Source organism: Delphinapterus leucas, chromosome 9 (genome assembly GCF_059928025.1).
Source record: "Delphinapterus leucas isolate spDelLeu-1000000601 "Yukka" chromosome 9, BTC_Dleu_Yukka2, whole genome shotgun sequence".
In the NCBI taxonomy this organism is placed as follows: domain Eukaryota; kingdom Metazoa; phylum Chordata; class Mammalia; order Artiodactyla; family Monodontidae; genus Delphinapterus; species Delphinapterus leucas.
The window spans coordinates 60,695,857-60,723,378 of record NC_143137.1 but is presented as its reverse complement, the minus strand read 5'-3'; the positions used below and the strand labels follow the sequence as shown (position 1 = coordinate 60,723,378).

The window sequence follows — 27,522 nt, the reverse complement described above, 5'->3', positions numbered from 1 at the left end:
AAAGTCCCAGGATGATTGCTGGGCAGCAGCCTACAGAGTTCCCAGCCCACATTGGAGCAGGACGATTGAGGACCCCAGATAGAAATTGTTCAGAAAAAGACTGAAAAAGATTGTGAGGTGGATAGGACAAGCTCACAGAGAGTTTGAAAATATTGAGGCTATAATAAAGGTACAGAATACACAGCCTAAAATGAAAGTAACATGTTCTGATTTAAGCAACTGGTGAGGTGTAAAAAACCTCAACTGTGTTTGAACCACAGTTTTTGAACTCTGAGCAGCAAATAAGTAGTCTCTTTTGTGTGAAATACTGCAGCCACGGCACTGGAACTGTAGAGGGGAGAGCAGTGCCTGTTCACACATACCTTTATGCCGGTCACACCTGGATGTGTTTGTATGTGATGACTTTGTGTGGGAAAATGTCTGGAAGGATGCATGCCATGATGTTAACAACAACTGTGGTTGGAGATGGGATTTGAGCGACTGTTTTCTTTTTGTTTATCTGTATTTTTCAAAAATTTCTAACATCATCGTCTATCTGTCAGCTATTCAATTTAGATGGTGTCAGTGACTTTAAAAACAGTGTAGAGAAAATTGTGACCTCATTGTGTGGAAAAAACTTGGGCTTTGGAGATAGAAGATATCTTTAACTCCTGCCTTTAGTGTTTATAAGCAAACTGGGACAGTAGGTCACCCTACATCCCTTTAAGACCTAGCAGGACCAGCTAAGAGGCCAAAAACATGCAAAGGACCTTCCACATGTACATTCAAATTTGCTGTGTCTTAAAGTGCCAAGCACTGTGCCAGACACGCGAAACAGAGAGGAAAGATATAGTCTCTGTCCCGAAGATGCTCCAAGTCAGAGGAGGAGCAGACCAGGAAAACTTTAGTCACATTACAGAGGGGAGAGTGCTGCGCTTCATGTAAACATGGAGTGCCCCAGAACCCCAGAAGAATGGAAGCCCCCACCACCGAACTAGGGAGGGTCCAATGAGGCTTCTCATAGGAGGTGACATAACATGTGTTCTCAGAGACAAATAGGAACAAGCCAGATGGAGGACATGGAAAGAGCCTTCTTGGCAGGGCACTGGTGTACACAGTGGGTTGGAAAGACCATGGTGACCCCACAGCTTCTAGTGGCCTGAGGGCGTTAGAGCCTCAGGGACATGTGATCCTGGCATGGTGGGTGGGAGCTGGGTCATGAAGAGGCTACAAAGCCTACTAAAGTGTCTGGGCTTTTACAAAATTCACTCTGGTGGTTGCCAGGGGAATGGAGTGGCAGGGAATGTGACCGAGGTTATTATGTGAGAGTTTAGAAAAAATCTATGTGACCCTCCAAAAGTTCCTCCCACCCTCGCTGTCTAATCAGATTCCTTCTACCTCCCCTACTCTTTCACCGCACGCTGCTTGTTTCCTTCTCAGTTCTTACATTTCTGATCTTAAACTTTTTTGATCACTTACCTGATTATAGTCTTTCTCCCCCGTTAGGCTGTAAGCCCCACAGGGCAAAGACTGTGTCTGTTTTATTCACCAATACAGTGTACATAGCCTATACCTAAACAGTAGTGGGCACTCAATAATTATTTGTTGAGCAAACAAATGACCAGAATAAGGCAGCAACTATGGAGATGGGAAGGAGAAGGCAGATTTGAGAGTTAAGATGCAGAATAGAGAGAACCTGGTGACTGGCTGATCGATTTAGAGAGCTGTGCCGGGGTGAGGGCTGCAGGGCGGGGAGGGTGTAGATGAGTCTTCTAGGGGCCTGACCTGGGAGACATTAAACTGAGCTGGTGGTTGTCGGGTGAGTGTGGTGGGGTGGAGAGGGGTGGGCTGGGGTGAGAATAAGTTCTCATCAGGGGACTATTGTAACCCTGAACTCACCCCACAGTTTTAGCTCCCCTGCCTTCCTGCTCTTTCAGTGGTTCTTAAACTTTGCTGCACCGTAGAATCACCTGGAAAAACCCCACATGGGGGACCTTCGTTAGACCAATGAAATCTGAGGATGGGGGCTGAGCATCAGTATTTTTAAACTTTTAAAATACTGATGTTCCAGCAAAGACCATTGTCCCGTGGGTTTCCAGATGAGCAATTCCCTTCCTGCCCTTCATTTGGAAACCTTGGGCTTATCAATCATCTCACTCAGCCAGTGGCCAGCATGCTGCTGCCCCACCTTCTCCAAGAGGCGTCAACTGGCTTCCATTCTACTTCACGAGGGCTGGGTCCTAGCACTGAAAACCCTCTACAAATATTTGTGCTTTTCATTTGCCACTGCCTGCCATGTGTGTCACCTTGGCCAATATTTGCACTTGTGGATGACTACATTTAATGCTCAATGGTGTGCTTTGCTTAGAAGGTGTAAAGGATGTGAATTACTTGAGTTTCCCTGTTTCCTTTTGAACCTTGGAAAACGTCCAGATGATTCTCTTTAGCCCTTATTCATTTTCTTCAAACATTTTGCAATCTGGGCCTATACAAATAGATCTAATGACACAATACGCAATTTCTAATTTCTTGCCAGTAACAGGGAAGCATCTTTTTGTTCGGTAGTGTGGTGAGGGGGAAGGACAGCACATTGTGTACCAAAACAAAATCGGGCTGTGGTTATCTTCTGGGGTAATTCCTGGTGGTTTGTCATTATGGACGTTACTACAAGTTTCTGTGGTTTTCAAGACCCCAGATAAACTACTGAAAGTGATGAGGCCCAGGAATGAAACTTTCTTGTTTGTAAATTAATGTTAAAAACTAATCGTTTTTTTTTTTTTCCTTCAGCTTCTGCACATGATTTAACAATAGAAGCTGTTTGCATCTTATGTTCCTTACTTGATTTACACACACATTCTTTGATCCTGAAGACAAGTTCCGTACTTGCAGGCTTTGATTTGTTTTATGGCAAAACTTCTGGGAGAGCTGCTGGGAGGAGAGATGGCTCTTTTTCAGTGTAAACCTAATTAGAGGGGACAGAGAAAGGCTCTTGCCAGGGGTTGGAGCCCCGTGTGCAAAGCCGGGAGGGCTGGATTTGGTTGGAGGCACTGCAAGTGATGGGATGACTGGCTTGTAGCAGGGTGGGGTTATGTGAAGGACGAGAATGAAGAGGTGGGTGGGAAGAGGGCAGATCACAGGGGGTCTTGTACACTTGAGTGCTACCCCCTCAGCCTGCAGCTACTCCTTCCTCCTGCGCATCCTGCACATCGAGCTTCCCAAAGTGTACATCCGATCATTTTGCTTCTCCCTTAAAAAACAAAAACAAAATAAAAACCTCACTATGTTGCCCAACAAATAGAGACCCAATTCTTTAGACTCCCTCAGTCTAGTTGTGAGACTTTTCTCCTACTTCTTTATTTAAAGGCAAAGGATAGGATGCAGCAAAAAAAAAAAAAAGGACAATGCAGGAAGGCATTAGCGTGCCAGGAGACATTCCACGAGGTGACCTAACCAAGGACATTTCTTTTGCACACACAGGACTGCACAGCCTCTTCGACTTGAACCTGTCAAATTCCTTGTGAAGAATTTTGCCTTTGGGAGAACTCCTGAAAAATCCTGCAGTATTTAAGTCCTTTAAAGAGTCAAGCAATGCTTATCGAGCATGTTGGTATAAGAAAGAAAGAAGCAGGATCTGCTGTTTAAGATACTGCTTCTTTCTTATACCAATCTTATTCTTTGGCCAGTTTCGACATTTTGCAAACATTCCTTACTCTTTTTAACCTCCGTGCTTTTGCTTAAAGGATTCCGTTTTTTACAGAACGCCCGTTCTCCATCTCCACCTGGGAAGGCTTACCCGTGTTTGAGGGCCTTACTGAAATGGTATTTCCTTCATCCCGTTACATCGTCATTCCAGGTAGAAGTGACTTTTGTCTAGAGTTTAATTTTTAAAAACTTTAAAGTATAATTTACATGTTTCCTAAAATAAGTGTACAGGTGATGAAGTTTCACAGACTGAACACACTTGTGACACCAAGAATCAGAATGTCACCAGCACCCAGAAACACTTTCTCCCATCACCACTCCCATCCAAGGGTAACTATGGTCCACACTTGAGGGCATAGATTAATTTTGAACTTCATAAAAGGAGGATCATAACATATGTACTCTTTTGTATCTAGCTTCTTTCCCCTAATATTATGTTTGTGAGATTCATCCATGTTGTTATATGTATTTGTGGATGATTCATTCTGTGGCTGTATAGTATTCCATTGTGTGAATATACCACAATTTAGTCATGCATTCTACTGTTGATGGGCCATTTGCTACTTTGAACATTCTAGTACCCACCTTTTGGTGAAAGTGTGTATGCATTTTGAAACTGTGTATGTATTCATACTCCTATATGAACATAGGAGTAGAGTTGTTGGGTCATAGGGTGTGCTTATGTAGATACTGCAAAACAGATTTCCCAAGTGACTGCATCTCTTTACACATCCACCACTGATGCACGAGAGTTCTAGTTGCTCCACGTCCTAACTGTGACTTGGTATCTTCCATCCCATCCATGCATTGAATACACCTTCCAAAAAGCATCTACCACAGAGTTCCTATTCAAGGCTACAAAGAGACCCAGATCAATGTATAAAGTAGGACAACCCCTCTCTCCAACTATTCTGCCTTGGGAGTTTTCTTTGTTTTGTTTTGTTCTGAATACATTATTTGAGAAATGAAATCTTTTCCTGGTTTTAAAAACTAAGAGAGCGTAGGAAACCTGAGGTGCTGGAAGCGTTCTATATCTTACACAGTATTATGTTTACATGGGCTTATATACATGGATACATTTTAAAAAATTAATACAGCATCAACAAATTTGTATGCCTTTCTCCAGTCCTATCCCACCAATAATGTAAAGAAGAGACATATGTGAATACATATTCAGAGTAGATTCTTGCCAGGCTGGGGAGTAGATTAGTGATTTGGATGTAACCCAATCTGGAGGTTCTCAAAGAAGCAAATTTACCACTTGCAACATGGTGCCTATTTTTCTGCCTTAATCATCACCCTAGGTTTACTTGATGGAAAAGAAGCCTTCCTGGGGGGAGAGAAATTGGTGGGCATTTCTTGCAAAGACAAGGTTCTGAATGTTTTCTTCAAATATCATGTCTGTACCTTGTTTACTCCATTGTTATTTGTATTGGGCACTCTGAAGCCTAGAGTTTAGGAATAAAATAAAGATCAAACATAGGTCTAGAAATTATTTTTTTTTAAAAAGTGTCGTTGTTGTTTGTCCCAAAGCAATACTGCCACCTAATGGTAGAAAAGGAGAACTTCCTCTCAATGTCTTAGCTGCAAGTAGTAATGATGGAGAGTCCCAGGCACTTAACTATGGGTGAAAATAAAACTGATATCAATTAAATATTTTCACCCTGACCCACTCCCGCCACCTTTCCCAAGAGGTATAGCTCATAGAATTCTTAAAAGTATGCCACAAAATCAAATACATGATAGGGCATTACGAGTCCCTCCAGAAAGCTGGAATCACTGCCTTCTATAATTGCTTGAGAGAAACTTTGTTTCATTGTTAGCTATCATTCCACATAACAAGATTTTAAGATCAAGAAATTACCTTTTCTGTTATGTGTGGTAGTAAATTCTCCCAGTAAATCGCACTTTTTAGAAGAGATATGCCCTCACTATGTTTTGTTTATGATGTATTTATTTGGCAAATCCAACTTTATTTGTTGACTTCAATTTATTACATTTTACTAGTTTTTATTGCTGGACATAAGACAGTTTTCCTTTAGCATGAAAACAAGTGCTTTTAAAAATCACAATTAAGGGAAAATTACATTCTTTCCTGATACAATACTAACATGTTAACAGTAATACTAGCTATATACCAAAGACACCATAAAATAAAAATTACACTAGTAAAAGTGTTCTGAAGGCATAGAAAACTTGGAAATTTAATTTTGTAGTGCATCTTTCTCTTTTTTTTGTTTGTGTATTAATTTGCCAAACATTTATTAGGAACCTACTATGTGTCAGCACTCTGCTAGAAGCTGGGGATACAAAGATTAATGTGACAGTCCCTGCCCACTGAGAGGCTATTCTCTAGGTGCGTAAGACAGAAATGGAGACAGATAATTATAATACTTTGTACAAAGTATAGTTACCAAAATATTCTGAGGACACAGGGAGAGGCACCTCAATCCTATTGGAAAGATGGAGAGGAGGACAGCTTGGTTGGGAGGAACCTGAGTCTTAATTTCGGCGTAGGCTTGGCAAAGTGTAGGGGTTGAAAGTGGGGGAGGGCTGATGTGGATTTTGAAGTATCTGTGGGATCTCCAGGTGGAGCAGTTCATTTCCCATATGGAGATGTGAGTCAGAAGCAGGTGCCTAGGGTAGAGTGAGAGATAGATTTGAGATTTCACCTGAGAAACTGTGAAGCAAGAAAAGACCCATGAGCTGGGGATGAACATCTGAGAAGGCAGAGGCAGGCTGGCTGAAGAGAACCTCCAGCAGCAAAAATCAGGATTCCCCAAGGGAACCAAGAAAGTTCAGTCATGGAACCAGGGGGATTAATCCACAGCCATTAGGCCACATTGGCCGAAAGTTTCATTTTGTCTGGCTCCTGAGGGTTTGTAATATTTTTTAAATAGTTCCCACCTTTTAAGAGTTGAGCGATGCCTCATAAAGTCTGCATTTTTAGCTTCCCATGAAGCACTGGAACATTTGGCTATGTAGGGCCTAGATTCCTCACAGCAGTGCAGGGGCTTCCCTTTTGCCATGGGTACAGGCTCTCCAGGTCCCCCCACGCGCATATCTTAATGTGGCCATTTCGCTCATTGACACAGCCTGCCTGGCTCCTCCGGGCATTTGCATTTGGGATCTTTCCCTAGAATTTCAAGAACAGTGTGATCTCCAAATGTCCAGTGCAGCAGAGGAGTGACTAAGGAATGAGAAAATCTCCCCCCCCCCACCCTCCCACCTTTGAATTAGGAAATTGTGAGTCACCTCAGTGACCTGAGGAAGAGAAGATTAGGAAGGTGGTAAGACACAGAAGCAACATCACAGTTACCATGGATTGAGGAGTGGCCAGGAGGGAAGGAAGAGGGTGGTGAGTATGGAGGAACCCACAATCTTCTACAAAGGGCCATAGAGCAGATCTTTTTGGCTTTGTGAGCCGCGTGATCTCTGTCACCACTACTCAACTACTTGCTGTTCAGCACGAAAGCAGCTGTAGGCAATATATAAACAAATAAGCATGGCCATATTCCAGTCAAATTTTATTCACAAAGATAGGCTTCCTGTGGACCCTAGCTTGCCAGATGGGGTACACTGGATCAGGGGGTAGGACTGAGAGGAAAGCCGACAGTTCTCTAGACACAGGGAGGGGTCAGCAGAGAGGGAGATGGAGAAGGTAAAGAAAAACAAGAGAAAGATTGGTGAGGCCACTTCCAGAGGGAGGAGGGAGATGGAGCAAGGCCCTCGGTGATGGTGGGGGGAGGAAGACCTTGCCCGCCAAGGCAAGATCTGAGCAGAGGTGGAGAACAAGTTTGTAGCGCGCACGAGTGAAATGAGGTAGCGTGTTGACTGTGCTGCTGCTGATGCCAGTTTGGTGGATAAAGTAAGAAGTGAAGCAATCGACTGAGCCGTTGAGAAGGTGGGATGAAGCTGGTCAAAAACAAATAGAGAGGTTGACAAACACTGCGGAGGGCTCAGCTGAGGTTGGAAACTAGAAACGATTGTGTTGTCGCATTGTGCCATCCTGCATGGCAGCAGCAATGCCAGAATTTAGAATCAGAGGAGGTAGCTTGTAGCGTTGATTGAGGGTTTTGACTTTTCTGGTGAGATAGTAATTCAGAGCAAAGGGGCCTGGGCTGCGTAGTGGCAGATGAGGCCAACGAGGTCCTGCTAGACTGTGAAGAGAGAATGGGTTGAGGAGTTAAAGAGGTTTTTTTTGTGAACAGATGCAGTGAGTATGAAGGTAGAGCAGAAAGTGTGTAGGCGGTGATCTGAGAACAGATGATTGGAGTTTAGAATTTCTGAGTTGGGGCACTTCCAGGATATTAAGATCCCGGACAAGCTCCTTGGATTAGGGGACTGAAATGCAGTGCAGCAAAGGACAATCAGGAATTGGGAAGTAAAATTGCTCACTGGCTATCTTCATAGAGGCTGAAATCTCTCAAGATTTGGAGTGGAGGGGGTTTCACTCAGTGATTCAGAGTGATTCGAAGGCAGTAGATGACGGACAGCAATGAAGAGGAGTGGCAGGACATGTATCTGGATGGTGTGGGTGTTGACAAGAGGCGGGAGCAACGCACTCCTTCCAGGCTTGCAGACGCCTGCCTGGTAGCCCTGCGGAGCCAGGCGCCTCCGTTGCCAAGGAGACCAGTTCATCGCTATCTCCACAGGTAATTGTTCAAGATAACGAAGGAGTGTGCTCTTCACATGCTGACCCTCTCCTGAGTCCACACAAGTCCCGCTGTGAGCTTTCTCTCGTCCCTCTACGACTTAGTTCTGTCAGTAGAGAATATGTCGGCCTTCCCGGCATGCCTGCTTCCTTCTGCCCGTCTCTGATTCTGTTCAAGCTGTAGCTCCAGCCAATAATGGATGTCCTCTCCCCTCTCTCTCCCACCAGCAAGTAGACAGGTGATCACAGTGTCTCTCCAAATGTGTTCAGAGATAAGAGTCAGGAGTCTTCTTAAATGACAGCGCCACCCCCTGTGGGGGCTATCCTATCTGGGCTGTGGCAGAATCCACTTGGAATCTCATGTCAGGGATGGTGCGAGTTGTGGACAGCTAGTGACCACTCTTTTCCCAGCTCCATCCTAAGACAGGCCTCCCCAGGTGGGAGATTCAGAGAAGCTTCCAAAGAGAACTAGAATAATGGGCCTAATGAAAGAAGACCATAGACGTGCAGCTTATTTAAACTGCACGTAGTATAGTTTTCACAGCATTGTTAACCATTCTGTTCAATTTAATAAACTGCCCCCCTTTTTTCCCAGAAATCGAAGCTTTTGCTTTTGGCACCAAGTATGAGCAGGCCCTTCTGGTCTAGAGAGAGGGACAAACAGCACACAGGAGTTAAGGCTGAAGATGCCAGCACCCAGGGCTGGGCCATGCCCTTATCTCTGGAGTCTTAGGAATGGAAGCTGAGTCCAAATGCTTCCTCAGCTGTTGTGTCTGGAAGGTGAGCTTCCCTGTCAGCTGTTTAAAGAACAGCTGAAGAAGGAGCCCTGCATGCTTCTGAGGACACCCTCTGCATGTCTTAGGCATGAGTCAGACCCAGAGGTTGACATTTGTCCCCTCATTTAAGAGCTAAGGCCCATATCTCTCCAGATATGAAAAGAGCCAATCCTGGGCAGGTGGGAGGGGCCAGTCAGAGAATGCCAACCCTTCTTAATTCTGTGGGGTGGGAGATCCTGACTCACATCCTGAGGGGACAGATAGCTTTCAGCCTTCAGTTAAGATCGGAAGTGGGGAGAACATTCACCCCTGCTTCTCAGTTTAGAGAGGAGAATCAATCCTCATGGCATTAACGTTTTGGAATTATTTATTTGTTCTAACAAGTCTGAAACCTTTTCAGCCAACATACTTCATTTTACTTGCAGGGTGGTTTTTAACATGTCACCTAAGCCAAGCTACATTCATCTAGTAACCCTTATATAGGTGCTATTATATACTCAGACAAGAGACTAGGACACAATGCTAAGAAGTTGTTTCATTTTCATTTAGTAATGTCTATTCTCTGCAGTTTGGGGGAAAAATGGTGCCAGTTTGGTTTTCAACCTAAAGCAGTGATTTGAAAACTTTACATAGGAATCACCTGGAAATTTTAAAAAGTTCTGATGCCCAGGCATCACCACAGACCAATCACATCAGAATCGATGGAGGTGGTAACCAGGAGTCAAGAGTTTTAGATTTCCCCAGGTGATTGCTATGAACAGCCATGCCAATGTCATTGACCCAAATGAACACAGGTGTCTCTATTAATTCAATTCATGGTGTATTCATTGCTAAGTTGACTTAGCACTCTGAGGGTTGATTTGATTATCCTGAGGATATTTCTGGAGCCTAATAAAATCATAATCACTGGGGGGCGAGCAGGCACAAGAGCCAGGTGGGAGGCAGAGGTTTCATGAACCAGAGAGGAAATTTTGTCAGTCATCAAACCTGAAGGAGCGCAGAGCACCTATCAATGTCAGAGGTACTGAGCCCCGAGTCTGGAGAGCCGGGTGTAGCAGCAGAAGTAGTGGATCTGGTGTAAGTGGGGAGTGTACCAGGGAAATTTTCTGGAATAATTTTTCTCTGCGACTGGATCTTATAGGCCAGATGTAGTAGGATACTTGGGTGGGCTCACTCTGTTTAAAGGGATAGGAGCACAGAGTACAGACTCCCAAATTCTTTAAGTCTCTAAGGTGATGATTCTCAGAGTGAATTTTTTTTCTAGTGAGAGTTTCGATTATTATCATTTTGTCAAGAAAATAACCACATTCCTTTATCAGATATGTGTTCAGTGCCTTTTCTGTGCTAGGTACACCATCCATTACTAGGGATACACAGATTAAATAGAACGCAGTATATGCCTGTGAAAATCCATACCCTAGATGAGGAAAGAGTGCATAAATCAAAACCTTTTAAATAAGAGGTAGCAAAAAATGATGCTAGATTTGGACAAAGTTCTGTGAGTCTGATGTTAACCCTAATGACATCAACCCTCACTGACTGCATTTTCCTTCTTCCATTGCTCTCCTCTGGACTTTGCATTTTTTTGCTTCTAATGTGAATTAAATGCTCTATTGGTTTCTCCTGCTATTGTCGGGAGGAGGTAGGATTCTCAGCAGGGGAGGCCAGTCAGTTTGGGACCCTAAACGTAAGTGCAGGGAGCAAGTTCTCTGGAATCTCATATGTGTCACTGAACCAGATAGAATTCTTCACAGAGGTTAACTTAGGTGGAATTGCTACAGTAAGAAGCTGTTTCTTTTTAAATCTTTTCAAGTTTTCAGCAATGATGCCTGTTTCTACTATACTAGAATTGAGTGAAAATATCTGCCTGACCCACATCTCTGCCCCCAGTGATTATTGTTTAATCTTCTGTTTTGTCACATCTTTCTTGAATAGTGATCTCCAATGTTTTAAATATCTTTTGTCTCTCCCCTCAATGCATTTATCTGTAGTCTCCATGTGAATCCTTGGGCCTCTTCCCTTTTTCTCATTTCCTGACCCCCCCTTGTCCATGTCTTATCTCTTTGCTGGATTATTGCTCATCTTCCCGGCGGGACTTCCCCAGCCACCACTGTGGAGGATGCTGAGCTGAACTGTAACATGCTTACTAGAGTAGTACTTTATATAAGAAATGATAACTTTTGCTTTTATAATATCCAGCAAGACTGAGGCAGAGAAAAAAAGGAGTCTAACAAGGCAGACGAGAAGGGAATGATCTGGGTAGAAGGGAGAAAGTACTAAAACATAAAGGGATATAGATGCTCAAAACCAGCATGACCAACAATATAGTCTGGTAGGTCAGTGATACTCACCAGGATGATTCAAGACTTAAAGAGGTGGCAGATTTGCTAAGCAATTACACACCAAGACCAGACAGACCCAGGGAGCCAGAAGACTAAATTAAATTATCAAACACAAGACACTGAGCAAGCTGAGCTACTTGTACACAGCATTTGTATTCGGAATAAATAAACTGCAATTGTTATTCCTTCCTCCCAGGCTTCCAGCCTAGGGGCAGAGTCAGGATGAAATGAACACAACAGTTTAAACATCCACATTCTGGTTTACATGACTGAAAAAAGGAAGAGGTTTATTTATTCCCAGGGTGGCTCAGCCCTATTCCTCCTGACCTTATCTGTGTACAATTTGTACTTGGAGAAAGGGACCACCTTCCACCCGATCTCTGAGGACAGGAAATTAAGCATTATCCTCCATCTCCCTCATCTGTTAGACAGCAAGTCCACGGGGCTGCCTTCCCTCTTCTAACTTAGCACATGCGCCAGTCCCTCCGCCCAAGTCCACTGGACTTGGCTGCCAGAGTCACGCCTCCAACCAGCACACCTGATCGGGCCACCACCTGCTTTAAACCTGTGCCGCCCCTGATGTCTCCAGGGTGAAGTGTAGCACTCTCAGCCCTGCTTCCTAGAACCTCTGGAGTCTGACCCCATCACATCTGCTTCTACCACCGATCTCCACAAACCAGAGCTCTAGTAGATGACTTTTTCCAGAACTTACCAGGACTTTCCATGCTGCATTGTCCTTGTCTGTGCTTGGAATGTCCCTCCCTTATATGTCTGACTAGGAAACTGGTAGTCATTCAGTGGCAGTGCAATGCTTCCCAAGTGAGACTGGTCATGCAAATCATCTCGGGGCTGCTTTTAACACACACACACACACACACACACACACACACACACACACACACACTTTGGATCCCTGGGCCATGCTTTAGTGCTGTGGATTCCTAATATATGGAAGTGTATTTGAGTTATTCTAAAGATGAGAACCACCAAAGTATATAGTATTTTTATTTATAGGCTTTTGATTTGAAGGTCCATTTTTTGCCTCACCTAAAATTGATACGCATTCATATTTTTGAGTGACAAATGCTAGTAATAGTAAAAAAATTTTTTTAATATTTATAAGCAGTTCTGTATGAATTGAAACCTTCCCCATGTCACCCCAAGCTCTGTGAGGTTAGAATGGTGGGAGACCTCTGAGGGGAGGAGGGAAGCTTCTGACCCTGGTCCTCACAGCTAGAGAGATGGGCTGGGCAGCCCGTGGTCTCCCTGGCCTCAGAGCAGAGGGCCCAGTCCTATTTCTTAGTTCACGGCATGTTATCATTATATGTCCATGCAAGGCTCTTCTCTTGTTTTATTTATCTATTCCCTGTTTTTCCCTAATTTCTTTTTTAAAAATTTTTATTGGAGGTTAGTTGATTTACAATGTTGTGTTAGTTTCAGGTGTATAGCAAAGTGAATCTGTTATGCATATACATATATTCACTTTTTTCAGATTCTTTTCCCATATAGGCCATTACAGGCTATTGAGTAGAGTTCCCTGTGCTATACAGTAGGTCCTTACTAGTTATCTATTGCTATTTTATATATAGTAGTGTGTTTATGTCAATCCCAATCTTCCAATTTATCCCTCCCCCCTCTTACCCTCTGGTAACCATAAGTTTGTTTTCTGTATCTCTATTTCTGTTCTAATTTTCTTTTATTTAACCATTCTAAAGTATTTAATGTCTATTTTTTCTGTGCATCCTTGCGTTACGTGTGTTGTTTTTGTGCAAAAGTTTGACTTATGTAAATTTATTCAAATGGTATTGTTATCTGTCTCATCTTGTTTATTATGCCTGGTTTACCATTTTGGAAGGGATGGGAAATCATGGAGCCCTGCAATGGACATTTATCACATTTTTAATGAAATACCCACTATGCGCAGCTCTAATAAGGAGAGGGGCAATATGGTGATGTGGCTAAGAGCGCTGACTCTGGGTTCTGAATGCCAGGGGCCAAATCCTAGCTTCTCCACTTATTAGCTTCATGATCTTAGGTAGGGTCCTTAATCTCTCTGCTTTTAATAACTTGTAAAGTGGGGACACTTCAGCACACCTCAAAGGTTGTTGTGAGGGTTAAATGTGATAAGCATATCTGGGCTCTTCCTCTTATTGGAGAAAAATCACACTACAGATTGTACTGCAAACTGTTGATGACGTCTACTCCCTTCTGGATCCTCAGTGATGCCCAGTGGCCCCCTTAGCTGTAATTAAATCCTTTTCAGCAGTTCCTTACTAGGTTTCCTGGATTCTCAAATCCCTTTATCCCCAGCAGGCTCACATTCAGCAACCTTGCCTCTTATTTTTCAAAGCTTAAGTCCTCCACCTACACTAGAGGGTCAAGGTTCCTGCCCTTGGGGAAGTAACATCCTAAAAGGGGACACAGGCAATAAACAAGTCAACAACCCATAGGGAAAATGTCTTTACCTAGCCAGAAATGCTTTGAAGATAACATAATAGGGAAACTTTCATTTGGGTGGCAAGGAAAGGCCTTTCTGAGGAGGTAACGTTGAAGCTGAGACAAGGCTGTAGTTTGAAGATCAACGAGCAACAAAGTCTAGACAGAGAGAACAATCTGTGCAGCAACCCTGAGGGGAGAAGGAGCTTAATGTGAGTGAGGAGCAGAAGGTCAGCCGGCAATGCTGAAATCCAGTAAGCAAGGGGGAACATAGCAGATCAGGCCAGAGCAGCCCAGTCCAGTAGAACTTACTGCGATGAAGATTTTAAAGAAATATTAAAGATTTTTTTTTTTTTTTTTTACTATTACCAGCATTTCAAATGCTCAGTAGCCACATGTGGCTGGTGGCTACCATATTGGACTGTATAGGCTCAGAGGGGAAGCGGAAACAGATCAGTGGGGCTTTGCCCACCAAGGTGAGTTGTTTTGATTATTTGCTAAGTATGGTGAGAAGCCTCTGGAGGGTTTGACAAAGAGACTACTGTGATTGATTTATATGTTAAAAAATCTCTGAGGCAGCTGGGAAGAGGGCAGGGGTAGGGAGGCACGTGGAGAGGCAAGAGAGGAAAGAAGTTATAACTATTGCATTTGCCTGGGGAAGAGAGATGAGGGTAGCTTGGACTGGTGTGGCAGCAGTGGAGCAAAGAGGTGGATGGATTACAGATTTATTTTGGTGATCGGTCCAATACGAGTAATTGATGACTCAGATGTGAGATGCAAAGGAAAGAAACAAATATTGACTCCTAGGTTTTTGATCTGGGCAAAATTATTCCTTTACGTGTACTAATGCCATTAATTAGGCTCTTCCCATTTTTAAGGTGGATGACACTCCCTTTCTCTCTTCCAACTATGGATCCATTTTAATGACTACACTTACAGCATAAGGATTGCTCGATGTGGCTGGAGGGTTCTGCCTCTCCCGTCACACTTCTGTTGACATTGCTGTTTTCCAAGTCACCATTGACTTTCTCATCGTCAAACAAAATGGCTAATTCTTAGTTCCAGTCCTGACTAGTTGCTGCAATGTGTGCAGTTGTTGATCTAATTCCTTCATCCGTTGACCCACAGGCCACGCTCTTCTGATCCTCTTCCTGCCTCTAAACCTGTGCCTTCTCGTTAATCTCTTCGCTGCTCCTGCTTGGCCCCCTCCACATGTTGGCATCCTCAGGCTCAGTCTTGCTTTTTCTCTCTTGCACAACCTGGTGACCAGCTCCACTCCATTGCCTGCATTTCCCATCTATATTCTGCAGTCTCACAAATCTATAAAGTAGTAGCACCAGCCATTTCTATGAGCCAGGAACTTTGCTAATTGAGTTAAACATGTTGTCTCATTCAATCCTTCCCTGAACTCTGTGGGTAGGTATGATTATTCTAATTGTCAGATGAGGGAGCAAAGGCTCAGGAAGGTGTAAGAACTTACCCAAGCTCAAAGAATTAAAAGTGGAGAGCTTGGATTTAAAACCAGGCCCATGTGGCTCCTCAGCTGTTGTTATAACCAGCGCTTCCTGCTGTCCATAGCCCCATCTCAGACCTCACATTTCCAGATCTACACTTCGAGCCACTTAGTGAAACACACATGCATGGAGCTCGCACATCTGAAAACAGTCATAAAACCAAACTTATGACCTGCTCCTTACCTTCTATGAATCCCACAAAACAAACAAATAATAACAAACTGAAATATCTCCTCCCCTTGTGTTCCTTATTTGGCCTCATGGTACAACTAATCCAGTCTCCAAAACTAGAAACATCTTCATCTTTTAATACTTCTCTGCCTTCCTACATTCCATTGATTTCCAAGTCCTACATGGTGTACTGCACAGGTGCCCTTCACCTAAAGCAACAGGTACTCCAAGAGTTTGAGAACCACTCTAGCCTGCATTAGGATCACCTGGAGGGCTCATTAAACTCCAGATCACTGGGCCCTGTATCCAGAGTTTCTAATTCAGTAGGTTCGGCTTCTAAGGATGTGCAGGTCTAAAAGTTCCCAGGTGATGCTGCTGGTTAGTGGGATATACACAAGCGCCAAGTGCAGCAGAACCATAGAGGAGGGAAGGATTTGTTTTGCCTGGGAATAAGAAGGAAGGCTTTTTAAAGTGTGAAAACCAGTCAACCACCAAATGACTTGGAATGGGGGCTCTTTGTCTCTGCAAAACTGACCCCATTAGCCAGTATCACCATTATCCAGAGTCATATTTCCTTCCAGGCTCACAAATATAGTGTTAACATGTCATCTCCCTCTTGTGTATCATTCCCCAGTCCTCGGCCTCTGATCTAAACTAGAATCTGTCTAGCAGCATCAGAGTCCATACCCCTTTTCATAGGCCCTTGCAAAAAATGATGAATGACTAGTCTGCTTTCAAACTGCCAGACACAGGGCATGAGAAGGCAGAGAGAAAGCCCAGGAGAGACCTGTGCCTGGCAGCTGCAGCTGCCTCTGTCTCTCCTGTTCTTCAGGACCTCACTCTGTTCCATAATTTGCAGAACCCCATTAACTTTGGACCCTGCCTTCTGAGAGGTGTACATCGCCACTCTCCCCCCACACCTGGTCAGATGAGGATGCTTGGCTATGGGCTGGAACTAATCAGAGTAGCACAAGACGGAGGAAAGCCAGCACCATGAGGATCATGTTTATCTTCTCAGTTTCTCATAGCTTCTGTCCCTCCTCCCTCTCACCACATTTCTAGACTTACAAGCAAATGTTTCTTTCCAGAGAATCAAAACAACAATTTAAAAAATGAATGAGACAATGGAGAAGTGTAATTCACAGGATTTTAATAATTGCACAAAACAACATTGTAATTTAGGTGGTAACGAAACAGGAAAAAATAACTCTATAATGCCACCATTTATTTATTTATTTTTAATATTAATTAATTAATTAATGATTTCAGCTCTGCAGGGTCTTAGTTGTGGCTTTAGTTGCGGCATGTGGACTCTTAGTTGTGACATGCGGGATCTAGTTCCCCGAACAGGGATCGAACCTGGGCCCCCTGCATTGGGAGCCCGGAGTCTTACCCACTGGACCACCAGGGAAGTTCCTATAATCCCACCATTTAAGTGTGTCCAACAAAGTAGACATTTTTCAAGAAATGGGGCTTCTAATCCTTATATCTGCAGATATTTACGACCAGAGTATTGATTAAAGTTCCTTGGCCCTGGCTGAAGATCTGAGTCACTAGGAAACACGGACATCCAGGCCCTCTGGAGTTGGAGCTCAGGCATATGAACCTCTACTTTCATAACTTTTTATCAAAGTAAACATATCATGTCAATAATGTGAACTTTCACGAACTGAGCAAACTTGGGTAACCAGTGCTCAGATCAAGAAACAATTTACCGCCAGCAGCTCAAGAGAGCCATTTGTACCCCTTTCCAGTTATTACAGCCCAGCCAAAGTTGTCAGTATCCTAACATCATGGATTAGTTTGCTTTTGGAATTTAACAAAAAAAAAAAAAACCTAAAATAATATATACTTTTGTGTCTAGCTTCTTTCCCTCAGTGTTGTGTGAGGTTCATCCATATTGTTGCAAATAGTTCTGATTTATTCATTCTCACTGCTGTATAGTATTTCATTCTGTGAATAAACCTCAATTTATTTATCCATTTTACTGTTGATGACAGTTAACAAGTGATAATTAAGATCTATTAAAATTAAGAACTTCTGTTCAACAAAAGTCACCATAAAGAGAATGAGATAAAAAAAACAAAAAAGAGAATGAGATGGCAAGAAAGATATTCTCAATACATACACATAAAACAAAAGGCTTGTACCCTGAATATAATATACATATATATTACGTATTAACAAGTAAAAAGCCAACTCAGAAAAAATACTTGACACATCTCCAAAGAAAATATACAAATGACCAATAAACACACGCTCAACGTCATGAGTGGTTCAGGATATGGAAATTAGAACTATCACTGAAATGGCTAAAATTAAAAAGGACAGAGTACCAAGTGATGGTGAGAATACAGAACAGTGAGGATTCTCACACACTATTGATGTGAGTGTTAACTTGTACAACCTCTTTAGGCACTCTTAGGTAGATCTACAAAAGCTGATCACATGCATCTCCTATGATTTAGCAATTTTATTTTCAGATATACACTCTACAGAGTCAGATATATATGTGCACCAAAAGATAAGTATAAGATGTTCTTTGCAGCACATTTGCTATGGCCCCAAACAGGCAACTTTATGTTTAAAATGCTCTGCAGGTGGATTTTGAGGACTCATCAGGGCTGAGAACCATGACAATATCAAATGCATTTTTGATAGAATTTTAATTTAAAATTTCATTTTATATGCCGATTTAACAGGAAAATTATAAGACGTTACCTTTCTCCTTTGCAAGAAACAAGCTGAAATGATGGAAATGGCTAGAAATTATTTACTTATAAAATATTAAATTTTGGTTGTTTGTTGAAATACTAAATATTTTATATGATATTTTTGTTAGGTGGTAGAATCTTTAAGAAGCCTTTGGCCTTGATGGTGGAATCAACTATGGGAAGGGGTTAAGGTCAGGAAAACATAATAATAATTCTTTAGTAATAAGTCTGTACTGTAATATGATACAACTTGGTCTTCATTTGTATCATGAAATAAAAAAGACTGGAAACGATTTCCCCTCCCAGGGAAGCCACCTGTTCTTCAGGCAGCATCACCAGGATGACCATCTTTTCAGGCTAGTCTCTCACTAGAGAGGCCCCAAGTGGGAGCCAGGCTGTCTGTTGTGTGTCTAATCCTCTAATTATCCCTAGAGGTATTGCTTTTACTGCCATGTGACAGGTGCAGGAGTTGAGGCTGAGGGAGGCAACATCACCTGTAGGAAGGTCACACCGCCCCTAGTGACAGTCGGATACTCTGGGGAGTGGGTGTTTCTGATGCCCGCTGTGGAGACACAGGCAACAGGTATTCATCTAGGACTTTTTAAATCACCATGCTAAGTCAGGGTGTCTAGGAGGGGTGGAGACCTGAGAGTTGGTCAAAGAGGAAATTGTACTTTTGTGAGTGGGGAGGCTGTTTTCTTTGGAGGATGGCAGCCACGATGTCTGTAGAGTAGAAGGCAAAAGTGCTGATTCACTCTTTCTGGTTGTGGCTGGACTTGACAGGAGAAGAACAATGTACCCACTTTGAATGGTACTCTGCAAAGTAGGGGTATGCCCTGGCGGTGAAGGTTACAGTCTAGGTGATGGATAGTCTGCAAAGATGGAGAATCTCTTTGATAAGTAGGAGAGTGGTGGCCAGTACTGTTTGGTGGGGTGGGGGAGGGCATTTCTGGAGACAAGTTAGGGTCCATATGGTGAAGGAGGCTGGACATGTTTCTGGAAATGGGCCTCTAGTCAGAGTTTCCAGGGGCATTTGAGAAGAGGAGTGGGGTGGCACTTCTGGGCTGCCCAGACCTATTCTTGCCCAGGAGGTAATCAAGGGTAGTGTTGAGGTGAAGAGACTGGGTCAGGACTATGAATCGATAGCAGTGGCCTTGGCTGCAGGCTGTACTTTACTTGTGCTGGTAAGTCCCTCTCAGCTCCCTATCCCACTCCAGTAGTACTCCCCGGACTGCTTTAGGATCTCCTGTTTCTCAGGTAGATGCTCCAGGGAAGATGTGTCTTTCTCCTTGCTGCCCTGTGGCCTGATGACAGACGTCTAATCTTCATTTGGCGTGGTATACAAGGCCATCAAGGTGCTACTGGAGCCAGGTGCTAAGGATCTGATCTCAACTGAGGTATGAAGCTCTGGAGAGCAACCCCCAAATCATGGCCAGTTACGACCATTTATCAAACACTTGCCCTGTGTTGGGCATTATAATCTATGTTTTACAGGGCACTTCCCCTCCCCCCCCACACCTCACAACAATTTTTCAGTGTGAATATTTTGATTTCATTTAACAGTTGAGATGCTTAGGATAAGAAAGGGAAAGATTTGCCTGAGGTCCCCAAACTTGTAAATAGCAGAGGCTGGGTTTAACTTGGTTTGTGTGATTCTAAAAACGGTTTCCTCTCTAACGTATAACTTGGGCTGGAAGGGTCAGGCTGGAGAAAAGTGTATAAGTGTGTGGTCTACACATCAGGCCTGGGAGCTGGGTGGTTGGAATGAGTGAATGGCAGAGCTCAGATTCTGCACTCCTTGTGGGTGATATTGTCCACAAGGGGGCGGCAAAAAACACAGGTATTAACAAGGTTTTGTGTCCCTACAAAGGGCGAGAGTGTGTGTGGTGTTAACATTTCATGGGGGGGGCGGTGCAATCAGAAAAACAAGTCTAGGGACTTCCCTGGTGGCGCAGTGGTTAAGAATCTGACTGCCAATGTAGGGAACACGGGTTCGAGCCCTGGTCCGGGAAGATCCTACATGCCGCGGAGCAACTAAGCCCGTGCGCCACAACTACTGAGCCTGCGCTCTAGAGCCCGTGAGCCACAACTACTGAAGCCGGTGCACCTAGAGTCCGTGCTCCGCAACAAGAGAAGCCACCGCAATGAGAAGCCCATGCACCGCAAAGAAGAGTAGCCCCTGCTCACCACAACTAGAGAAGGCCTGCGCACAGCAACGAAGACCCAACGCAGCCAAAAATAAATAAATAAATTATTTTTAAAAAATCTAACAATGCTCCTTATGGAGGTGATAATAATTAAAAGGTTGAGAAACACTGCTCTAGATGCATATGAGAGAGAGGAGAGTACTGTGATTAGGTTTTAACCTGTCCCTCTGAAGATCCAGTCTCCAATGGGACATAGCAGGGCTGAATTTTGCTTAATTTTACCTGGAAGGAAGCCTTACTGTACAGTGGGAAGAAATATAGTGTCTTCCATAGTGGACATCATCATTCTGTCATTCATTTGTCCACAGATTCTGTCCTGAGCTGGCTGACTGCAGAGCTATTGGTGGGTCTAGGAAGCTGAGAAACTGGAGGGCTGGTAGAGGGTGAAAAATATGATTTCAAGCATTTATGAGCAATGGTGAACTGGGTAGAGGGGAGCAATGATTTACCCTCCCGGGCTTTGGCTACTCAGAGCGTGGTCCTCAGGCGGCAGCATCAACACCACATGGGGAGCTTGTTAGAAATGTAGCATCTTAGGCCCCACCCAGCCCTACTGGGGTCAGAAAGTAAAGTTCACAAGCCTCTCAGGTGATTTGTGTGCATATTAGATTTTTGAGAAGCAAGCTGTAGGCCAGTGGGTCTCAGCCTTGGCTACACATTAGAATTACCTGGAGAGATGAAACGCTGTAAGACCCTCAGGCCCCACTCGGGACTACTTGGATTAGGCGCTGGTTCCAGAAGCCTCCTTGTGGGTGTTTGTTTTATGCTGAGCAACCTGATTTATGGTTTGAATAGATCACTCTGCTGCTTTGAAGGGTAATTTGTGAGAGTGTGTGTGGAAGGGCGGCAAGACCAGGAATGGATGCACGAAAACCAGGGAGACCTTCCATATTTGCTCCATCAAGCAGAGCAAAACTGGGTCAGTGTTTTCTTTACTCATACCTCTGGGCTTTCCTTCAAGGTAGGAAAGAGTTCCCACTTTCATCCCCACACTATGATCTCACATCCTCAGCTGTACTCTCTGTGATGCTCAGGAGTGTCGTGAGTAATTTACATTGTAAGAGGACCACTTGGCAGCTGCATATCAAGAGTAGATTCTCCAGGAACAAGGGAGGAAGTAAAGAGGCTGTTAAAGTGGCTTTTCTAGGAGAGACATGTGGCTTCAACGAGGGGGTAGCAGAAGTGGGAAGAGTTGGGTTTAGGATTGATTTTTCGATTGCAGTTGCTGATGAATTGGATTTGGTAAGTGAAAAAGGATCACTTGACATTTTTACTTGAAGCACACATTTTAGTTTGTTACTATGTTTAATTATATTCTATTTTTAATCCAGATTGCTTTCTCCCTCTTGCAGTTATGTAATGTTTGGGATAATTAAACTTTCAGAGTTCTAGGGGTGCGTGAGCACTGTCCACACACCACTCTTCTTCTGTGCTGTGACTCTGATTTATCATATATGCCAAACCCAAGCTGAATGTTTAGCCCTGGTCCTCCTGAATCACTGCGAACTGTGATGATGTTGACTCACTTTCTGCTTGTTGGAACTCAGTGGTCACAGGTCTCTTGGGAAAAGCAGGATTTATCAACCTTAGCACTGTTGACATTTTGGGCTACATAATTCTTTGTCACTGGGGGACTGTCCTGTACATTGTAAGATGTTTAGTAGCATCCCTGGCCTCTACCCTGTTGTGACAATCCAAAATGTCTCCAGATGTTGACAGCTACCCTTCGGAGGGTAAAATTGCCCTAAGTTGAAGACTACTCTGGCTGGAAGGAAGACTTAGAGTGTACATTTTTCGTTGCCTAGTAGGAGTGTTCCTTGAGGAGACCCTGTCTTCCTTTCTTTCAAGGGGCTTTGGGCCCATGAACTGGCTTAAGGCTGGCAATTGGTTGAGGGTCCACAATTCTTTATTGCTGAATCAGGTATGACTTCTTTTCGCCACACTACTTATACTAATCAAATTGGACATTAGTAAGGTGATCAGCTATTTCAGTTCTAGGGACATTACGATCAACTATCGAAAGTCAAAGGTCTCCATGGGTCAGACTCTTCTGTTGACTTTCAGCTCTGCTGCCCATTGTGGTAACCATATCTTCCTTGTCTTCTGTGATTAAATGCTACCAATTGGCTCCTGCCAGTCCAGTATCTCATTCTCCCCATTGAATTCAGAGACCCCAGTTTGATGGCAGCATTTCCCCCTCTCATCTCTAACCTTTAGAGAACAGCCACCATAACGCTCTTTATGGAAGCTGGGCTTCCTTCCCCAATGCATTTCTCAAAGCCTTAGTGGAAGGTATATCTGCAGGACCATTCTGGGAGACATAGAGGTATCTGAACAAGTATTACATGATAAGTCCACTTAAGCATGTCATTTTTCCAAAGCCTTTGGATCCCTTCATCAGTATACCAAGAAGCTTATGAAACTTCAAGTTCATTTAGTGTAAAGTACCTTTAACTCCAGGTTTAGGGTCATTTGCAGCCCCTCGAGCTAACACACTGATTTCAGAATCTCTGCTTTGTGCACTTAAAGAAACTAATTTCGGAGGGTCCAACAATATATTTCTTCTTCCCTGGTCCAATACAATTTAAGATCCATTCCCTTGCACATTACTGAGGTTCTGTCAACATGTACTGACAAAATATTGCAGTTCTCGAGGTGTGTATTGACCTCCTTGTGAGTCACACTTCATAGATTACCTCCTGGGGCTTGCTGGGACTTGAGGATCAGTAGAATTTAGGGGTTCAAGGTCCCCAGCATCATGGGAATCTGCTCCCATATTCCTATCGCAAATTTTAATTCGTATTCCTTCTCAATCTGTGTCCTAACCTTAACATAAGAAACGCTGCAAAGTTGAGAATTCAACCTGTGTTGTAATTCAGCCACCCAAAGGATTAAATTCATGTTTGGTTTTCAGAAATCTTGGTCTGTGGTCCAGGATATCCTTATCTTTCAGGACAGTTATAAATCCTTAAGCTCATCAGCTTCTTTTTCCCCCCCACATTCTTCAGTGCACTTAGAAGCACTCATTCACTCCCAAACTTGTTTATTTTCACTAAAATCTTCCTTGATAGCAGTTAGTTCACTCAAATCCTTGCCTTCTGTTGACACTTGATTACAGATGTCTCCTGGTGATACTTCAACTAAATCTTTTGCATGTCATAAACTACCACTGTCTCCTTTAGTCTTGTCTCTTTAACTGTATCAGGAAATCAGCTCCAGATAACTCAAAGCTAATTTAGAGAACCATCCCTAAGTTTCTGTTCCCTGGAATCACTTTTAGTTTCAATTTCTATATCAGTCAGCGTTCAATCAGGGGAAAAAACCACTGTGAATAATATGGAATATGGGATTTATTATAGGATTTAGACCTTACACAATTGTGGGAGGAGATAGAGAAGTCTCTGGAAAGCTGGTGCCTCTCTGTCTAGTGGAGGCCTGAGGCCACTGAAGTCAGTAGGTCCACGAGTTGAGAAGAAAAGCTGAACGTGAAGCAGGGGAGACTGGGGACAAATTGGGATTACATGTATCTCTCAGTGCCTCCAACTTAATGTCGCAGGTGACCTTCACCCAGTACCTGATCCAGGACGTGGAGAGGACAGAAGAGGAGACCTTGAGGGAGCTGGAGAAGCTCTGGGCCCAGCTGCTGCCCTGCTCCAAGAAGGTGAACCAACAAGTCAAACTGTAACAACATAAGTGAACTGCCGCAGGGCACCCTGTACTGACCTTTAGACTTTAATGGCTGCCGCTTTGCTTTGGAGAGTGAAATCTCCTGCAAATTTCTCTTATGTCAAAATGTAACCCACAGGAATTCTTGGAAATAAAGCTCCAATTTAGCTAAATTAACAAAGTAGAAAGCCACCACAGAAGGGGTTGAATTTGGAATTGATTTTGGAAATAGAGCTAACAGCAGTTGTCGATGGATTGGATTGTTTAGATGAGTGATAGACGAGTACTTGCACATTTTTTTGTTTGGACAATTTTCTTTAACTTGAAATTTTGATTCCTTTTTTTGAGTAAAACAGGCTCTTTACTCTTGATAAGGTTATTTCTTTTTTTAAACCTTTTATTTATTTTTACTGAAGTATAGTTGATGTACAATATTAAGTAACAGGTATACAGCATAGTAAATCACAAGGATTACTTTTATTCTTGCATCTGTAGTGGAAACTTTAGCAGTAGACATTAATTGCTCCAGGTATGTCAAATAGATGCATCATTTTTTGGCAATGTCAATGCTCTCATTTTTAATACAGATTATGCTCTCATTTTAAACTATGCTCTCATTTTTAATCCAGATTATGTTCTCTCTCTTGTAATTATATAATGGTTTTGATAATTCACCTTTCATAGCTCTAGGAGTGCTTGAATACTGCCCCAGTGGGTTGCCATTATCTCACGTCACTCTTCAGGGCATTATGGTTTCCTTATTAATTCAAGATTAATGATTGGTCCATAGCTTCAAGAATTGGACCCACCTTCTGCTTGTTGAAGCTCTTTCCTCCAGTGACAGCCAGGTCACCCTCTTTTCCTGATTTCCTTCTTGTCTTCTCAGACTTTTTTTTTTTCTTTTGCGGTACATGGGCCTCTCACTGTTGTGGCCTCTCCTGCTGCAGAGCACAGGCTCCGGAGGCACAGGCTCAGCGGCCATGGCTCATGGGCCCAGCCGCTCCGCGGCACATGGGATCTTCCCGGACCGGGGCACAAACCCGTGTCCCCTGCATCGGCAGGGGGACTCTCAACCACTGCGCCACCAGGGAAGCCCTTCTCAGCCTTTTTTTTGCCTGCACCTCCTTTGGTTGTTTCTCTAGTGTGGCATCCCCAGGGCCCTGCCTTTTATTTTTCTCTCTTTTGCTCTCCAAGAAAGATAAATTTCACTATATCAGGAGATGGTACCACTTACTCTGGTGGCTTGCAATCTACATAACAGCACCTGCTATTTGTCGAGCAGCTATTATATGCCATGTGAGTTACTAATATATATAGTCTTTAATTTTTAAAAACCCTGCAGTCTTTTGTAAGAAACCCTTGTTGTGGGTATTAATTATCCCAATTTTCCCAATGAGGAAACTAAGGCTCAGTAAAGTTCAGGATTTTGCTCAAGCCAGTTAGTAAGTGGATTTGAACCAAGGTCTGCCTGACTTGTAAGCTATTATCATAACAACTATGATTTACTGCTGCCTAAAGATCCAGCTCAGATCTCCTCATTATCAGGCTTTAATATCCAGTGGCATGCAGGAGAGACAGTACCTGAATGTACCCTATCATTTCAAACTTAGTACATATAAATCCATTCAATCTCACCAACCATTCCACCAATTCCAACCCCCAACCCCATCCAAAAAGTACACACCTCCTCTGGTGTTCCTTATTCTTTTCGAGGTAACAGTCTCCAAAAGTTTCTGAATCTTGATACATCTTGGGCCCTCCATCTCCTGCACTGCCCGTACCTGGTTGCTTACCAAGTCCTCCAATGTTGGGGTCAGAGGTATCTCTGCATCACTGTGGCTCCAATGTCATTTTCCACTTCCTTCCTGAACTCTTGCCACTGTTCTTCCCATTTCACAATTGGCTCTCTATACTGCTGCCAAAATTATCTTCTGAAAAAAAAATCAATCTGGTCCTGTCAGTTTGCTTTAAAACTTTTGACTCCATTTTGCCTACAAAATAAATATGAATCTCCTTGGTATGCTGCCCAAGGCCCTTGATGATTGGCCTGGCCTATCTTGCAGTCAGCTATTTTTCACACATATATAAGTGATTACTTTTCAGATGGATTATAGATGCCATATAGATGCAGAAAATATAAACATTTCCAAACTCGACTGAATTCATTTTGACTTTTTATCATTTTGACTATTTTCTCAATCAATGGATACTTTAAAAAGCACAACTATTATCAGGTGGAGATGGATTTTTATATTTGGTAGGAAAGGTATTCTCATATTATAAATATTGGGAAACCAACTAGATTAGATTCTCATGAAATATGTCATACAGGTTTCAGAGTTTATTTCAAGAAACTTTCTTAGCCAAAGTTAGTAGAAGGATATGGACTCTAAGTTCAAGGGTGTACTTGGACTGATAAATTTGGTTTTCTATGTATATTGGGGGAACAGAAGGGGGAAATTGTAAGGTAGGATGGTGGAGGTAGGATGGTGTAGGAATACAAGCCCTAAGGCCTATAAAAAGCTGGGAATGATTTTATCTTCATTCTCAATAATTCAAATAAAAATTTTAAATGCCCCTAGCTTTTTAAAATGACTCCAAAAGGGGAATAAAGGCAGAGTTGGGAAAGGACATGATTTAGTAATATAGAAATGTCATATTGTGAAATGTCATATTGTGAAATGTCATATTGTGAAACTCTGTCTTTTATTACAATCTGTGATAAAAGGGAGGATGAAAACTATTTTCCATCCTAATGAAGCTATGGTTCTTCAGCACCATCCCCAAGACACTGTCTTGTGTGGTCAGTCTCCCACTGGTGAAGCAGTGTGTGGAGAGAGTGGGCTGTGGGTTCAGACAGGTTTGAGTTCCAATCCTAGGCATTCTCTCTGACCTTAAACAAATCAAAGCTCTGAGACTCTCTTTTTTGTTCTTCAAATGGGAATAAAATACACTTTTCAAAGTAAGGGTGAGGTTTCTATGAAGTAAGGTTGATCTGCAGGGAATTTATACAGGTTCATTTGCTTTCCCCAGTGCCATGCTTCCATATATCTTCTATATGTTTAGTGCTTCAATATCTGGGTGTCCTTGGAGCTGATTCAGTCCAGTTGGTGGACAGATATGGAAACTCAAGAGGTCTTATAGGTTATCTGCAGCTGTATGACCAGGTTCCTACCCGGTGTTTCTTCCCCTTCATTGATTTTATTCCAAGTGATGAAGAAACCAGATGACAGTGAAATAATATGGAGATAGAAAATTGGCTTGGAGGTAGCAAATATTCAAGAACCTACTTAATGTCAGTGCTGTACCGGGAGTTGGTGGACAAAGCAACCCATTTACCTGGGGTGCTCACAGCCTGGCA

The 27,522-nt window shown here is 43.1% G+C and overlaps 1 long non-coding RNA gene across 1 annotated transcript in view; it reads left to right on the top strand.

Annotated features, from left to right (window-relative positions):
• The window catches only part of LOC149748418 (uncharacterized), a 117,804-nt gene that overhangs the window by 44,522 nt on the left and 45,760 nt on the right, over positions 1-27,522 (top strand). Inside the window, exons 3-4 of the long non-coding RNA XR_016394215.1 lie at positions 3,737-3,832; positions 24,052-24,156. This is a non-coding gene — a long non-coding RNA (uncharacterized LOC149748418). The remainder of the gene's footprint in view (positions 1-3,736; positions 3,833-24,051; positions 24,157-27,522) is intronic.